General features: G+C 28.5%; 1 protein-coding gene across 6 annotated transcripts in view; it reads right to left on the bottom strand.

The window, feature by feature from the left end:
* Positions 1–15,595, bottom strand: part of LOC142325328 (uncharacterized) — a 185,758-nt gene extending 170,163 nt beyond the window's left edge. For 2 of the 6 annotated variants that reach the window (XM_075366940.1, XM_075366942.1), the window contains exon 1: positions 15,459–15,595. The gene's annotated coding sequence lies outside the window, so the exon portion shown is untranslated. Of the gene's footprint in view, positions 1–15,449 lie in introns of all 6 variants that reach the window. The other 4 variants (XM_075366941.1, XM_075366937.1, XM_075366939.1 and 1 more) reach the window with 3 other exon arrangements.
* Between the last annotated feature and the right edge of the window lie 1,689 nt (positions 15,596–17,284).

Here is a 17,284-nt window from a genome sequence, read left to right as displayed (position 1 = left end):
GTTTCTCATTTCTCCTCCGGGAAACCACAATGTGCCACAGCTAAGCGTGGGGGGTAGAGCTAGTTGCTACATAAAATATAACGACAAAAATCTCAGTGGAGTTTGTTAATGGGCAAAATCGGACCATGGGATGGGAATGGGTGGGGGGGCTTTTCCGAAAAACAAAATATCGCTATAACTTTCTTATTAAGTAAAATATCGAATTTGTTTAAAGTTCCTAATATTCTTTAGAGAATATTAAGTTTTTTGATATCACCAACCATTGGGCCAGGAGGTGGAAAAAATGGAGTTTCGAGGACATAATAAATCATAATTCCTTTAATAAGCACAGTATTGAATCGGTTTAAAATGGTCGTTTAAACTTTACCTAAAACCTTTTTCTGTAACAATTTTTGATATGACCAACCCTTACGGCAATTGATGACCAAAATGTTGCTGGAATTTGAAGAAGATGGTGCTTGTCGTATGCTAAACATGTGAAATCTTTTTTTTCACATGCAACCATTGTACTGAGTAAATTTGATGTTTTTCTTAATTTTAAGGTAGAAATCTTTTTTATCCCCTACTTAGCACCGGTGAAATCTACCCCGCCTTCCGGCGTGCCGAAAGGGATTTTTTTTGTTTATAAGAACTTTCATTTGTTTATGTAGGAACTTTCAGTTACTACTATTTATTTTAAAAATAGTTTTAATTTTTATATTCCCTTTTTAGAAATATTATATAAAGTGGCTCATGACTGCGCACAGTTATGTTTCCTAATTATATATTGTAATTTTTATTTTTATGTCATATTTTGTACAAGGGAAATGGAAATAGAGGTTTATTCATTCAAATATTAGTTTATTATTTTATGGTTTTATAATTTAGTCAGTTTATATGAAAATTTGTAAATTTTATATATATATATATATATAACGATTTGACGGTTTAGGAAAAACCAGAATATACCGTCCGCAATATTTTTTTTTAAATAACTGGCATCAACTGCTTTGCACCACTTTGCCCTAAGGGAATGGAGATTTGTAGCGTATAAAGAATGCCATGCCTGACCGAGATTTGAACCCTGAATCTCCGGATGAAAGGTTGAGATGCTACCACTCCGCCACGGAGATTATTATTCATATCATTATACGACAGACCCTAATCACTTTATCCTTATTTCTTGAAACATCGATGCTTGTAACATTTTGGTGTTAAAAGAAAACAAATAAATATACATTATCATCCTGGAATAACCGGTAAGAAAATGTAATTTACTTGTCTGTTATCAAAATATAATTTAATGATTTTGAATGTAAATATGCGCGCGCATATAAAACTGAAATTCAGATACCCTGGATCATTATTTTTAGAACGAACAAATGGTAAAGGAGTAGGAAGGTGGTGAAGATGTATTAAGAGATTCTGTAGGTGGAAATTCTATTTCATCGTAATAATGAAATTATATAATTTTGAATTTTATTCAATATTAAAAAGAAACGGGGAAATTTTTTATGATTAAAGTTAAGTTAAAAATATATGCAAATCTTATTTATTGTTACTGTTCCCGTTATTTCTTTTATTTTAAATTTTAGAAGTTATAGGTTCGAGGTTTATTTCTGTAAATTATATATTCGTTCGTTTATCAATCTTTGACACCTGACTAATTTTCTTTGTTCACATTTAAAGTAGCATAAAACATTAAATTTCTTACTTCTCTTTTTTTGGTATTTTTTGTTTTAATAATCTTAAAGTTTTAATTTAAATAATTAATATTTTATGGGTTTTTAGTAAGGTTAAATGAAAGGTTTGAAATTGCAAATGATGTGTAACTTTTTTTGGAGGCAAAAGATATTGAGCTGAATTTTTAGATTGATATACTTTAAATGTAATTAATGTTTTATTTCCTTGTTTTAAAGAAAACGGAGGTATTATGACATCGGTAAAAATGTTTCACCGATAATAGGCTAATTTGATATTTCCAAGAAAAACATTAAAAAAAAAACCATTATCCTTGATTTCTTGTGTATTTTTGTGTCTTTCTTACTTCAGTACTTTTAACTTTCCAATAGAAATAATGTTATTGATTTTCAATTACAGTATTGGAGAGTATTTAACAGTTATCGGACACAACATCATGGGAGACACTATGAAAGACATTTTGATCAATTTATTTACATAATTCCACAATCGTGGTATGTATAATTCTACAAAGCTTACCATCGTCTATCCAAATTATACAGCAGCACTAATTCTGTTTACTTCTGTTAGTAGATAGTGATGGGGTAAATGGTGGGGGGGGGGGGGCTGGTGAGAGAGAGAGAGAGAGAGAAAGAGAGATTCATATAAAATATCCACAATTTTAAAACAATACAGTAATAAAGTTTACACATCCAAAAAATGGACTTAAACTAAATGAATATTATTTCTACTTTCTGTTATTAAAAATACAAATAAATTTTACGTATGAGTAATTAAATTAATGTCAGTGAATAATATTAAAATATATAGCATACAAATAATTTTTTGTTAATATTATAAGATAATTGTAACGACAAGGTCATATTTTATTCGAATAAGTTTAGTTCTCCTAACAAGTCGGTTTGTCAATTGGCCTTGCCATCAGATAAAGTTTATAAAAAGAATACCGGTAAGACTTAGTTTTTTTTTTGTAAGTTATAAAATTAGTCTTTCGTTAAATGGTTGGTTAACGGTTGACCTTTTTTAAATAAATCTATACTATTATATAAAGAGGAAGAGGGTTTTTGTTTCTTCAAGATAAAAAAAAAATTACTCGATCAATCGCAACAAAATTTTTACCCATGTTTCTTAGCATAAATGAGAATGAAGATGTTTCTTCATTCATAAATGAATGAGATGTTTCTTAGCTAAATGAGTTTTTTAGATATAATTCATCTCGAAAAAAATCTCAAAAAAAAAAATATATATATTTACTAGGCACATCGCAGCTTCGCCCGCGCTATATGGTTAATTGCGTTTCCCGAAGCGCTCAATCTTTTTATTTTATGTTTATTAGACAATTAAGTGGAGGCAGGTGTAGTCAGTCACACATACAGTAACGTAGCAGTGACTGTGTTGGTTGTGCTACAGCGCCGTATAAAGGTACTACTGCACCCCTTAAAAAAATTGGAATTAAAAAAAACCCGAAAATGGTTTTTAAATATTTATCTGAAGAGTATTTGAAAGCCCAAATCTACTGAATACCTCGCGTATGATAATCGGAATTGGGAAAATTTACGATCGTTATTCAAACGTTTTTTTATCCTTTCTTCATCCACTTTCAAGGTCGAATTTAAAAAAGCTTGAGATTGGTTTATTGACATGAAGATTACACTCGCCAAAATTCAGGTTGATTTTTTAACTTGTTACGGAGATATTAAAAAAATTACACAATTTCAAAAAAAAAATTCAAAATTAATTTTTACCCTTGAAACTCGGAATGAAACTCAAAAAATCTAGATTGATTTTTAGATGTTCATGATTAATCAGTTGAAACCCAGCTTACACGGTGGTAAGACAGTCACAGTTCATTAAAGTTTGTGCTTTAACCGGCAAATCTATATATTTAGTAGTTTTCGAGGTGAAATATTTCCAAAAACCTTCTCAGTTATGCAAAAAACTAGGATAAAAATTTAGTAGCGATAGATCGGGTAGTTTTTTCGTTTATACCAGACAGAAAAAAACCTTCTTCCTCTTTATATAATTATGTGTGTGTGTGCGCGCGCGTGCATGAGTGCGCGCGCGCGCGTGTGTGTGAAGCACCAACTTTAATTAACTGAATTAATGAACTGTGAGTCTTTATCACAGTGTGAGCTGGATTCGAGTGAATAATATTACAAAAGTGATAGAATTAAATTTACATTAAATAATTTTAAAATAAATTAAAAAAAAATCTGTTTTACAATAATGGACTTCCCATGGGGACTGCGTGTGAGGGTAGTGTGGTGAGGTATGCGAGCACCTCGTGGGAGACTAGACTAATCTTCACCATCAACCGGTAACAAACTGGTTGTTCCTGGGGCGCTTTTTTTGGAGGTGCAATGGGGTACTCTTATAATATCTCTGGAAACAATCGTCCGATTTTGAAAATTCAAACGGGGTATTTGTTAGTAAGTTGAACGCTAACTTTTGCATGCATCAGGTACATTCTCGATCTAACAGATCACGGTTATTCGGAAATGTATATATATATATTTAAAGTTTTGTTTGTTAGTTATCTCGCGAGAACCAACCGACCGATTACTTTCAAATTTGCAGGACACATTCGTGTTATCCCAGCGAAGGTTTTAAGCCATCGACCGAACCTCAGCTTCCTTGAAGGTTAATATATTAAAAATATTCATTATTTCTTTGCACCCAAGGAGGGTGAAGTTGTGAATTAAAGATATTCATTAAGGAAAAATAGATTAATCCTTTTTCTTCATATTATATTTGTGCCACTATGCAAAGAAATGTTACAAATTTTCGCCGTCAAAGGTGTGTGTACTTTAGTTACCGTAATTACTATTATTTTATCTTTTGTAATTTCGTTACTTTTTCAGGTTTCTTTAAAGCCTGAATACTGTAATTATTATTTATTAGTTTTATTCTCACAACCACGAGAATAATGTACAGTGCGGGTGAGGATAATGACCAGGGGGTGGAGCCCTCTGGGCAGTTGGGATTGGTGACCAAAGTAAGCTCTGCGAGTGTTCAGGGCGTCGGTCCCCTAGAAAATTGTGAATGGTGAGCGAAGTGAGCTCTACGGCCATGGGGTAGGCCCCTTGGCCCCTGGGTTGGCTTCGGGATGCACCTAGGCTGACCTGAACCCCGAGGGTCTAGGTTCTGGCTAGACGGGCCGGTTAGTAAATAAACAAAATTAAATAAAAAACATAGGTTATATTTCTTGAATTATGAATAGTTTTTCGTAACAGAATATTTATTTTAAAAGTAGATACGAGTACTTTCGAACTGTTGGATAAATCTAAAGTAAGTTTAGTTTTTCTAAAACTATTACGATAGAAAATTTTCAAACAAAAACTTTCGTTTGACTGATGATAAGTTTTTTAAAAACTTTCTCTGATTTTCAAAGTGATTTACCTACAAAAAAGTATTCATATTCATTTTTATTCTTATTCATTTTACTATATGGTTGATTTTATTAATTAAATTTTAATGTTTCATAAGTAAGTTAAACTGAAAATATTATTTTTCTGTAAAGTACCGTTCTTGAGTACATTTAAATTTAAAAAAATATTTTTTTAAATTTTGAAACGGTTTCTGTCGGTTTTAGAATTTTTACCTCTTGAATTACTTTTACTTCATAATTTATCTACTACTGATATGAATTCCGACAGAAAGAGTAATTTTTAAAAGTAATTATAAGCTATAGCTTTTAAAAGATATGCATGAAATTATTTCCCTAAAAATTGCCATTTTTTCATTCGTTTTTCTTTCTACCAAAGAAATGATGAAAGAAAACTTATTTTAAACAAAACTTTGATGATGTTTATTAAAAAAAAAAAAATAATAAATAAAATATCTTTGAAATCTCGAGCTGGAGCATTGTATTTGTGGAATGATCATATTTCTGGCATATTATATCAAAAATAATAAACATGCAGTAGTACAGTAGTAATTCAAGTATTTACAATTTAAAATAACTTTTGAATGAAACTTTTTTTTTGAAATTTCAGTCTAAGACTGTCATTTTTTGTTAAAATAATTTTCATAATCGAGCTGTTCTCATAATGAAAAATGGTTATCGGTCATTTTTTGGAATGTTTTGTATTATCTGGAAAACTTGATTTGAATAGTTATTAAACCTCAAATATTTTTCACTATCATTCATCTAATATTTTAATTTTCAGTGTCCCATTCCCTTTTGATGAATTTTAAAAATATTTTGGTTTTTATCAATATTTTTGACAAATTAAACCCTTAAATTGCTTCAAAAACCCGAAATTAGCCTTACATCTATTATGATTACAAGTTATTCTTGTCTTTCATAATCTTAACCTCCGAGTCCGCAGTCAAGCAATTCTTTCTGCAGAGGATGAGATGAATGTTTTGTAGCGCGTGTGCAAAATGGCATGCCTGATCGGGATTCGAACCCAGGACCTCCGGGTGAAAGGCCGAGACGCTACCCCACTCGCGCCATGGAGGCCGGCTGTCTTTCATAATCTGGTTTGCAATTAATTTTTATAATTATTATCTGTTTAGGAAATAAGTGCTTATTCTTTTGAATAAAAATAGAACTTCCTACTCTATTTAAAAATGATTTTCTTTCAGGTGATATATATGCACATGAAGTTATGGGTGAAACTAGTAATTAACATTTTATTGTAATTTAATTTTAATAAACTTAATCATTTTATTTTTGTTAAAAAAATGAAAGGAAATTATATAAAAAAAGGAATAGCAAATAATAAAAAAAATTATATAAACATTTTTTCTTTTAATAAATTTTTATTAGATATAAGGACTGAAATAAATAATTTTAGGTATTTTATATATTGATCAAAATCAGATTTTTACATCTTTATTACTTATAACATTTGTATTGACTTATTTACATACACTTTAGGAATTTAGGAATGAATTATTCATTCATTTTAGGAATTATTCATTTACAAATGATTGATTTCATTGATGGAATTCAATGATCGAATTTACGAATGATTGATTCATCTCAAAATTTGAAATTATTTATTTACGAATTATTGTAGCAATTATTCATTTCAGATCTGGGCTGAAAATATATAAAGAACTCTATTTTGTAAGATTTACTGTCTGTTATGTATATTCATCGTTATGTAATTATTTTATAAACTTTTAGTTGCTTTCTTTTGTCCATATACGTTCTTGTATTACATAATTAAAATATATGTATGATATTTTTTCATTATCTATTATTATGTATTTGTATTTAACTATGCCTATTTCCTGTCGTATGGCTTATCAAAACCATACCATAAATATTAATAAAAGATGTCTGTATGATCATTGAATCAGATTAATGATTATCGTAAATTGATTGATTAATAATGATAAATCTGTTTTAAACGGCAAAGTTGAAAACAAACATATGTTAAAGTTTAATATTAATTTATTTATATGATATATAAATGTTGTTATAAAACATAGGAAATGTCGAAATAGGTACGTATTATTATTCCAAACATTGTGGCTTTTGTGTTTTAAATTAATAATATGATCGTTAAGATATTTTATCAATTTGTTTTCCTGTAGGATACGAGTATTGAAATTTAAAATACAAAATAGATATCCTATATCCAGTGTGGTTTTAATAAAAGATAATAAAAATAAAACAATATTAATACTTATTTGTTAAGTTGGATAAATAAAATATATTTTAAGTTTTATTTAATTCTGACGAAAATACCAGATGTATTATTTATATTATTTTAATTTCTACTATGTCTTAAGCAAAGTAATAATATTTATTGCGATTGATTAGTTTTATGTATTGAAAAACAAAAATATAAAATGACATTGTGATTATCTGGAAAATATATCACAAACGTTAGCTACTTTTGAGAGCACATTCATGAAGGAAATAGCGGTTTTTTTCTTAATCGATTCACCGTTTTGTTGTATAATTATCGTGAGATAACGTGATTAGATTCTAAATATTTTTTCAAAAAAATAGTTTTAATACCTTTATTCAGATTTATTGCAATTAATTTTTTGCAAAAAAATAAAGTTTTTATTTTTTTGTTTGAACTAGATGTTAATGTCGCTCCTTACTGCTGTAAAAGTTATGAAAAGGAACATGCGCAACAGACAAACAAAGAAAGCTCTTTTCATTGTTACCAGATTTTATTAACTGCCAAGTTAGGAAATTATAAGTTAAGTAAATACTTGATATATAGCATATTTTTCTCTTTAATATGTTCGCAATATGACAACACTGTTTCAAACAGTTTTATGAATTCTGGTTATTAGTTTCATATACTGTCAAATATTTAAATTAATTTCTAACTTAATGAAAAAAAGTCAGTATGTTTAAAAAACTAATGGCAGTGACTTAATAATGTTTTATGAAAATTCTCTTTAATTGGTATTGAGTGTTCGATTATTAGTCGCTTATAAACGAAAAACTCTTCCAGGAATATTTAGCGACAATAATTAATGAAAACCAGTTTATTAAATATGGATTCATTCATGGGTATTTATGTCTTGCTTTGAACTTTTAGTTTTTAAGAATTTTACGCCATGAGACTTCCTAAATAATAAAAACTTATCAAACTTTTAAAAAATACTGAATTTTATGTTAACCCAGTACTTCATAACATGTTTTAAGGGAGAGGCATTCCAAAAATGGAAATACCTTGAACAACTGTTACTCTACGCGTATCGAAAATTATTTGCTAGTTTTTGGGCTAAAATTATTTTTATTAGAAATATTCATAACTTATTATTTTTTGACCGAAAGAGACTGTTTTCCTATATTCGAACTGCTTGATCTTTTAGCACCCACTATGAAAACATTAATCACCAACCACAGCTGCTTTCTCTGAAAGTAGTACATGATGTTCATTATACTATACTGTTCATTATACAGGTTCATTATGGTGAACAAAGTAGAAGGATAATAAGACTGAATATAAATTAACTCTAATGAGTTTGTATAGTGATGCGCTTTTTTATATTCGGTTAAGTGGAAAAGACAACGGTAAATTATTTTAGCCTCATTTTGTATCGTTCTGGGACGCCTAATACCGTTCAATTTTATATATAAAAAGAATGCTACTGAAACGTTTTCAAAATTGAAAAGGGAATATGGAGATGACTCTCTGTCACGAGCCCAAGTTTTTAGGTGGTTTAAAGCATTTTCAGATGGTCGGGAATCAGTTGCGGACAATCCATACTGTGGAAGACCGCTAACAGCAAAACGTGCCGACAGTGTTGAGCGAATCAGAGACTTGATACGAAACGATCGGCGATTACCTGTCAGAATGATTGCAGAACAGTTGAATTTGAACTATATCACAGTCCTTCAAATTATGACAAACGAATTGGACATGAAAAAAGTTTGTACAAAATTGGTCCCAAAAAACCTCACTGTTGAACAGAAAAACACAGGATGGAAGTGTGCCGCGATCTTCAGGTTATTTGAGGACGACCCAGAAACAAAACGCCCGAGCAAGGAGTGGCACACTTCAAACTCACCACGTCCCAAAAAAACTAAAATGAGCAAATCAAAAACCAAAACCATGCTAATTTGTTTCTTCGATAGTAATGGTATTGTCCATAAGGAGTTTTTGTCTACAGGGCAGACTATAAATCAATATGTTTACCGAGAAATTCTTGAAAGACTGCAGAGAAGAGTTGCCCGCGTGAGACCAGTCATCAAAGACAACTGGATGCTGCATCATGACAATGCACCTTGTCACACTGCACTCTCAATTAATGAGTTTTTGGCAAAGAAATAAATTTCTGTAGTTCCTGAACCACCTTATTCACCGGACTTGAGTCCCTGCGACTTTTTCCTGTTCCCAACTTTAAAATAAACACCTTAAAGGACACGATTTTGGAATAGTAGAAAAGATTTTTAAAAAATGTAACCGACCATAGAAGGATAATCCGGTTTCTGAGTTCCAACGCTGCTATGAAGAGTGGGAAAACCGTTTGAAGCGTTGCGTGGCTTCCCAAGGGAACTATTTCGAAGGTCCATGTATAATTGGATTGTAAATAAAATTTTTTTTGAATCAGTCTCATTACTATATTGACAGACCTCGTGTATATTTTAATTCATTTTACAGTATAAAAAAGAGAAAAAAATCTATTTGTTCAATTTTTTTTTTTTTTTTTACCAGCAAACGGTTTACATAATTTTTATCATATTAAATCACATTGTTTTAACATCATGAAATATAAATATTAAGTAATCTTTTTTTTTTTTAAATGATTAGTAATTTATAATTTATAAGACAGAAACGTGACGTTGAAAATTGTTAAGTATTAAATGAGGTATGCCATTGTTAAATATTGTAATATGATCATAATAACTACAATCGAAGTTTTGTTATTATGTTATAAAAACTGGTGGGTACTTAAGTCTAAGTTTGCTATTATACTTTTGTATAACTATAAAATTCTTCATAACTGAATTAGATACGTTAGCTTTTTGTATATTTCTGATAGTAAAATATGACATTGTTTACTGAAAAAAATTCATATATGTTTAAAAATATATATATTTTTTAATTACTAAGGTTTTATATTATCGGTTAATTTATTCAAATAAATTTCAAATCTTTTGTAAAATTGTATTCATTACTATAATTTATACTTTGTTTATACTCATCATATAATTTAATTTATTATCTTATTTTTTTATGTTTTTAAATAATTTCTTAAGAAATGGCTTAAATTTAACAAATATATAATGGCTTATCTGATTAAAATCTCTAGTCTAAGGGAAAATAATTTTTTGTGGAACTTTAATAAAATGAAATATGTATGCAGTATTTAAAAAAAATTTGAAAGAGTATTATAAATGTTTGAAGAATCATTATTTAATAAAAAAAACAAAAAAAAACACAGGAAAACGAAATAAATTAATAAATTTTTAATCACGCTATGCTGTTCTCCAGTTTTGAAGGTACTTTCATATCTAAAATACGACATTTATTAAAATTCGTTTTGATTAATTACTTTCTCCTTAAAATAAAGTTCCGAATTTATTGATAAAAATTGTGTCACTGTAAGTGCATCAGAAGGGCGGATTTCCGGTTTTAGTTAAGAAAGAAAGAATGATGCACTGCTGTAATGATTTTTTTAAATAATATTGTTTTCGGTGTTTTTTGTATTTCATATTATCTTAGTATTACGTGTTTTATAATGCTGCGAGATACTGTGCATTGTTCCAATAAATATATCATATTTGTGTATTTGTTTGTTTTTATCTTTTTTTTAGAGTTGAGCTGTGACTTGTATCAATTTCCAACAACCCATTTTAATACTGTTACCCATAATTTGTGGTTGTGGAGCCCTGCTCACAAAAAAAGGCTCAAATTGACCCAAAACGATTAAAACTTTAAAACTGTTTTTTTTTTACACACCAGCCCCTTTTATTCATACCAGATCACATTTTTTATTATTGCGAAACTAAAGTATTATAGCGAACTAGCTGGAACCTGATAGTGCTCACAGAAATTTAGTTTTGGCTTTCTAACATGTCAGCCTTCAAGTTACAATACGAAAACCTTGAAAATCTATCCAAAAACTCAGTTTTTTGTTTCTAAACTTTGGTTTCTGTGAATCTATTAGCTTGAAAATCAATATGCCTTAATTGTTTTTCTGTTTAGCCTCCGGAATCACCTTAAGGTATTATTTCAGAGGATAAATGAGGATGATATGTTAATTGTAAATAAAGTGTAGTCCTGAACAGACTCAGGTCGACCACTCCTGATGTGGTTAATTGAAACTCAACCACCAAAGAAGACCGGTATCCACAATCTAGTATTCAAATCCGTATAAAAGTAACAGCCTTTACTAGGATTTGACTAGGCTTGTATTCCCAATAGGTTTACATCACTTCACCAAGTTTTGTCAAATCGGTTAAGATTGTATACATACATATATAAACACTGCAGAATCGTGTTTAGGAGACTCCAAAACGTAAAGAAAAGTTGGTTCCCCCCTCCCCACGACACCCCTTAGAAAATCTGACCGGGCGCATTAGCGATTTTTATAAAATTTTCCGCTGAAAAATGTCGGTTTTAAGTTTTTTCAATAACTAAATTATTCAATTCTTTGAAACTTAAAATCATCATAATAAAAATAATGATAAATAATTATTTTTTAATTAATTTATAATTATTTTTAATGATAAATAATTATTTTTGAGTAATATCTTATTTTTTATTTCATTTATTAAAATTAATCAGATTATAATACTTAAATTTTTACTGAATTATACAGTATAACTAGATAGGGAAAAAAGAAGACACCGTATATTGAAAACGGAAAATTTTTTTAAAGAATAAAAAAATAAATTTAAGTTTAACTTCCTTCTTTCTTTTGTTGATAACATATAATTGATTACGGAACTCAATTTCATCAGAGATTAATAATTTTCCTATATAAGATATTTAGATGAAATTTTAAAAGTTCCTTGAAGAGCTAAACAAAATGCCTTCCGAAGTAGAATAGTATTATTTTTAATGGCTATTTTGGATAATTAAGATGCAGTTTAATTTAAAAATGTATTTTTTTCTTTTCTTGTAAAATGAGCTGTTTTTTCGGTCGTAAGACACGCCCAAGTCCTGGAATTTTGATTTTACTATTGAAGAACTTCAAGAATTGTTCATAAAAGTTTTTCTTGAAAAAATAAATAAGAATGGTATAATGAAAAAACGTAGTTGTATTTTCCTATTATCTAGTACCTTTGATGTTTATGTTGTTGTATTTATATTTTTATTCTAGCCAGAAGAGACGGTATATTTAACATATTACTTCTCATTTAAAGGGGTATAATAATTTGCTTTTTAAACCGTCTTTCTCAGTCTTTTATGCGTATGACACATATAAACCATCTGGTACAAAGCGACATCAGTCAGTGTTATTTTTTGTGAAAGTAATGATGTTCACCTGTGTTTGAATAGAGTGAAGGTGTCACTTGTTGTAATTAATATCAACTGTGTAATTCAATCAGTTTTGCATAATATTATGCAAGATAACATTCTTCTCACTGAAGAAAGCAATCAGAAACCATTAATTTCCTAATAAGGTTGGCATTGTATGTTGGTTATTCTTGAAAATGGTATACTACTTTTGGAGTGACATTTATCTCATGTCATGTTACCTACTACTATTTGGTTACGGCACTTAATATGAATACAGTTATTGTTATTAATATTTTAATTTTAAATTTCCGGATTTTTCTGTCTCACAATAATTCTAACAAGCCAAATTATAGCTCAACAGTTTTCACTTTCAAGCCATTATCTTTAAGACAGCTGTTAATTGAATTGTATGTACATTAGAATTATAGGAATTCAAATCGGTTAAAAGTAATTGAAGAGATCCAGTAAAAGTATAAAAGCCGGTAGGCTATTCCAAGAGCTTTACTTCGTGAAGGATGAGAAACTCCAGCTATGTTTAATAGTGAGATTTCCTCACGCCTACATTTTAAATCTCAGCATCGGATTATTTTCCGTATCTCTTACTACGTTGTTTAAGGATCACCGTCTGTATATTATTTATTTTGTTAAAACAGACTTATATATATATATATATATATATATATATATATATATATAATATGCTTTTATATAATATAAATATATTTGTTACATATATATATGTAACATGTGTGTGCGAGTGCGCGCGCGCATATGTTAAAGATAAAACAAAGCGAACGTTACAAAAAATCTACACACACACACATACACATACATACACACACAGAGAGAGAGAGAGACATGAAACAAAACTAAGGAAAAGATTTTGCACACAGTGTAATATATTTTTTTTTACGTTTTTCCTAAAGGGTGTAAAAGACTATTTATACATTCCTCCAACACAACATGAAAAAGCAGTGCAGCTGCCTAAAGGACCCAAATTAAAGAAAAGAATTTCACTAAGTACTTGGAGACTCGAAATACGATGAATCAAACAAATTATACGTCTTTTGTTTTTATTTTCACTCAATATTGGAACGTATATTTGAAGCTGATGTTCAGTAAAAAAAATAATAATTGATAACGTAAATAAATATAAAACAAAAATATCCAAAATTCGTAGTTAAAAACAATTATATCGTCTTTTAACATTTGATTACGGGTTTCTACCCTCCCTTAATTACAAATTATTTAATATACTGTTGTTATTATTACTAAGATAACTTTTTATAAAATTTAAATTATTAATAATGAGAATATTTTTTATGATCATTGTGTTTATGTAATCAAATAATCAATTATTTACCTCAATTTTTTTCTGCTTATGTGTTTGTTTGGGCATTGTGCAAGAATAACTGAACCGATTTTCACAAACTATTTAATGAGTTAATGACTTAAGAAAACTGATTGCAAGCAAAGTAAGCTATTAATTTAACGATATTCACTGTTGGGACTCGCTCACTCTTCAAGAAATATCTATATTTTTAATTAACTAAACTTTGCAGGACAATTTTTTTGAAATTTTGGATGAGAGTTACAACCACTTGATGAAGACGGTATTTTTTTTTTACTTATTCCCTAAGGATGAATTATTGGGAAAAAAATTCTGTGTTATTAAATTATTCAAATAGTACGGTTCTCATCTTGTGAAGGTTTTTATGAAAATTTTTATAAAAAACCATTAATTACTCTGGATGAAAATATTTTTCAGTATTTTAACAGAGGGTGCCCTTCCGTGTAATATAAAGAACTAGCGGTAAACGGACAAAGCCGAAAAATTTAGGTAATAATACATTTAGAAATGAATTGAGCTATATAAATACGTGTATGGAAGGGAAAGGTTGACTCTTAATATCCTTTTGAGTCCTAGTTGACAGATATAATTGACAACTATTTAACCCTTTGGAAGCACTCTTAACCCTAGCACAATAAACATCCTAACTATTATTAAGTATACTTATATATATATATATATATATATATATATATATATATATATATATATATATATATATATATAAGTATACACACCCATTTATATTCTTTTTCTATAATAAACTTTTATTAATAACATAGTGAAATTGCATTGTATATTGTAAATTCCTTATGTGTATAAATTGTGAAATGAATAAATTAAATAATTTCTTGAATACGTATATATGCATTTTGTAGGTATCCTTTTTTATTATAAAAATTCTATTTGTATTATATGTATTTAAATTTGATACAAGTATGTATACCTTTTCAAAATTGACATGTTTTGTGATATACTAAATCCCGTTATTATTGTTTACCCTCAGTAAACATCCGTGTTTATTAACATGTATGTCACAACTTATACTTAGATACTTCTATATCGAAAACTATAGTATTCAAATACATTAATGTACATTAATATAAATTAATCTGTTATGTGTTTTAGAAAGGTGGTATTGTTATTTCATTTTAACTTAATTTTATACTAGAAGCTAAATTTATACATACAAAATATATTATTTATAATAAATAATTACTTGTGCATAAAAAAAATTTAGAAACAACTATTTATAGCCTATTTATGTAGTACGTTATTCTATTTTAACTTATTTTTCGTTTTTACGGGGTAATTTGAGATGAGCTTATATTGTGCGTGCAGGGAGCTCATGTATATTATCTTGCACCAACTGTTGAATATCTGTATATCAGTTATGTGTATAATTGTGTGTGCGTATTGCATTTTTTAACCTATCAGAAGTCTTTTTTTTAAGTAATAATATTAATAAATCCTGATATAAAAATAATTAAATACTTATAAATAACTATTCACTAATTACTTGCTTTTTTTACCGGTAATAAATGATAGATTGTTAAAGATATACCGACGGCACACTCAGCGGTACAGTTTGTAAGTACTGTAAATAGTTAGCGATATGTGAACAGCGCGACCGTATTCGACTAACACAAAATCCATACTGTGGCTAGATATGTCGGTACCGATGTTCGCGCGTATTAAGCGCAGGCGCGAACATTAAATCGACGAGACTCTTTATCGATTGTTAATGCTACTCTTCTAACGGTTGTACGCTTCTGTATACCTTTATTCGTCGAACCTATATTTTATATACATATATACCTCTACCTACACTTATAATGTTGGGTGGGTCATGCATTTTGTATAATTTGAAAAAAAAGTGATTTTATTATTTAATATTTCGAGATTCTAAAAATCCGATAATTTCTTAAAATATATTGCTACGATTCGTAACAATAATTTAATTGAATCATTTTAGAGAATTTTAGATTAATAAGATGTGTATTTGATATTTGATCCGTAATCCTTTTATTTTTAATTTTTGTTGCTCTTCTTTCAGCTTTCGTTTTGGATTTAGATTAGCCGTACTTTCCCATATCCCTGCAAAAATACTTAGAGTATTTATTATAAGGCACAAAATGTTTTATCAAATGATTCAGTGTTACAAATGTAAAAGTCTGCTTTAAAAACATTCAATCTACTGAAAATTAAACCATAAACTCAATATATTATCCAATAGTATTAACTCTTTCATCGACAGATCAGCCGTTTATTGTTACTGTTATACAAGTCGTCCGATATTTTTTATTAACATATTCTTATATGAATATATTAAAAATTGTCAAGTTAATTGAAGTCCGGAAATTCTTAGTTTTCATCTATTTTCTGAACGAATAAAATTTTAAAAAGATGAGTCATTTTTCAAAAAATGAATTGAAATATTTTAATAAAATTTAGTACTCAGATTTAATAATAAAATCTTACAAATGTTGTTTGAAAAAGAAAATACCTCGTGTTCAACTACTATTTCATATAGCTGAGTTATAATTGAAATTCCTGAACGAGTCAGCGCACAAATTCAAAAACACAAAACTAATTTATCCTGTAGAAATAATTTTGTCTCCTTTAACATAAAAATAAAAAATAATTGTTCGTTTTAAAGTTTTAAATAAAATATAATATATTATACTTTATTATTATTTACTTAACAGTAATAATAATACTGATAAAATTTTGAGTATCTTTATTATATTTCATTTTGAGAAAAAATAATATCTTATTTGCTCAAATATAAATTGAAACAATTGAAATTTGATATTAATTCGTAATTTTTAATTATCTTATTTCCAAAAGTTGGGGTAAGGGTTTGTAACGTGGTTTCTGGCTATCCTCGGAGTTTACTTCTTAAAAATTTCTGTGTATTTCCCACACCTATTAATACATTCATATCATTCTCTTTATTAAACTTCATGTTTAAACATATTCGAAGCCGTAACAAAAAATTTCTATAAAAATTTCTGATGCAATTTTTTAAGACTGGAATTATCTTTCCATTTTGGAATTTTGTTTTCATTCATTTTCTACCATTATTAGGGTGTTACGGATGAAACTGTATTTAAAGAAATTAAATGTAATTTTGTTTGCCATTGCATGCCTTTTTTTGTTGGTAAAACGTGTACATTTTTTAATTTTTTAATGTAAATTAAAGTTCAGTATAACATACATTTTTATAGAAATTAATTATATCTTCTATATACTACAAAACTGTGTGGGTGTGTGTGTTCCAGCATAACTCTGGAACATCTGGAGCAATTTCAACCCAAGTTGATATACATATGATTTATTACCTGGAAAAAAATAC

The sequence above is a fragment of the Lycorma delicatula genome, chromosome 5 (genome assembly GCF_047948215.1).
Source record: "Lycorma delicatula isolate Av1 chromosome 5, ASM4794821v1, whole genome shotgun sequence".
NCBI lineage: Eukaryota > Metazoa > Arthropoda > Insecta > Hemiptera > Fulgoridae > Lycorma > Lycorma delicatula.
This window is presented reverse-complemented; position numbering and strand designations above follow the sequence as displayed.